Source organism: Tupaia chinensis, unplaced genomic scaffold, assembly GCF_000334495.1.
Source record: "Tupaia chinensis unplaced genomic scaffold, TupChi_1.0 Scaffold000605_1, whole genome shotgun sequence".
Lineage (NCBI taxonomy): Eukaryota > Metazoa > Chordata > Mammalia > Scandentia > Tupaiidae > Tupaia > Tupaia belangeri.
The window spans coordinates 289,167-290,993 of NW_006160123.1; positions in this window are offsets into that span (position 1 = coordinate 289,167).

Sequence of the window (1,827 nt, forward strand, 5' to 3'; positions counted from 1 at the left end):
AGAGAAAAAAAGAAAAAAACCCCCCCCCCCCCCCAGGGGGATGGCCACACCCCAATCCCTTCTCCTCCATTCTCCTCTCGGGATCTTGGGCATGCATGCACATGCACTCAGTATGAGTTTAAGCCAACGGGTCTGGGACTTGAACCACGGTCAATTACACGGGAGTCCAGTGACATAGCCAATACGCCAAATGCTGGTCCCAACACACAGTGTGTTTTTCAAGACTCTGGGACTGGGATTTGAACTATAATCAGCCATGTGGTATCCAGCTCCCACTGCACTACACTTAACCACTTTGCTATGGAGCTGGCCTAGGGTAGTAAGATTATAGAAGTGTTATGGGCTGGGACCAGCAGTTAGTGTAATGACTATGTCGCTGGACTCCCACGTAGTCGATCGCGGTTCAAGTCCCAGACCCGGTGGCTTAAACTCATGCTGGGCATGTGTGTGTGTGTGCCCAAGATCCCGGGAGGAGAAGGGATTGCGGCATGGCCATCCCCGCCCCGGGGGGGGGTGATTTCTCGCTTTCTCTCTCTCTCTGTCTTTCTGGCAAGCACACATGCCCTATAGCAAAAACCTCTCCAAAAGAAAAAGAAAAAGAAGTGCTATGGGCTACATGTTGTATCCGCCAAAATTCCTATGTTGAATCAAACTGTAGTTTCCGATGTCATGGCACTTGGAAGTGGGGCTTTTGGTTGGTGATTCAGTCATGAGAGTGTAGTCCTCAGAAATGGGATAAGTGCCCTTATAAGAAGAAACACAAGAGGGCCAGCAGGTGACATTGTGGTCAGAGCACTGGACTACCACATGGCTGACCATGGTTTAAGTCCTGAACCTGGCAGCTTGAAATTCACACCAGGCGTGTATGTGTGCATGCCCAAAATCCCAATAGGAGAATGGAGGAGAAGGGATTGCAGTGTAGCCAACCCATGCTGAGGAGTAATTTCTCACTTTCTGTTTTTCTGGCAAGCACAAGTACCCTATAGCAAAAATCTCTAAAAAAAAAAAAAAGGAAAGGAAAAAATAAACACAAGATACATGACCTCTCCCTCTACCAAGTATGGATACAGCAATTTTTTTTTTTTGAGAGATTTTTGCTATAGGGTACTTGTGCTTGCCAGAAAAACAGAAAGTGAGAAATTACTCCTCAGCATGGGTTGGCTACACTGCAATCCCTTCTCCATTCTCCTCTCAGGATTTTGGGCACACACGCATGCACACACACACACCCAGTGTATTTTATGCCACTGGGTCCAGGATTCAAACTGCAATTGACTATGTGGGAGTCCAGTGATGTAACCATTACTCCATCTGCTGGTTCCCAACAATTTTTATCTCTGCAAATGAGGAAAAGGTCCCTCACCAGGAACCAAATCAACTGGCATCTTGATCTTGTACTTCTCAGCCTTCAGAACCATAAATATAAATTTGTTGTTCAAGTCACTCAATCAATGGTATTTTTGTTATAACAGCCTAAACTCACTAAAACAATAAGATTATATGTTTTTCATATTTTCTTCTCTTTGCTTAGCTTTATTTTTTGATTTTTCAGCAAGGCCATGAAAAGAAGGAAAAAATCTTGTTTTAGCTAACTAGCCTTTAGATTAACTAAAAGTTACTACTTTTTTCTATAAAGGGCCAGATAGTAAATCTGTTGTTTTAGACATTAAGGGTCCGATTTTCTTTAGTGCAACTACTCTGCCATTGTAGTACAAAAACAGCCATAATTAATATGTAAATGGATGAGGTGGCAGTTTTTTTTTTTTAAAGATTTTATGTAACTTTATTTGTTTAAATTTTACCAGAGAGGGAGGGAGAGAGGGAAAG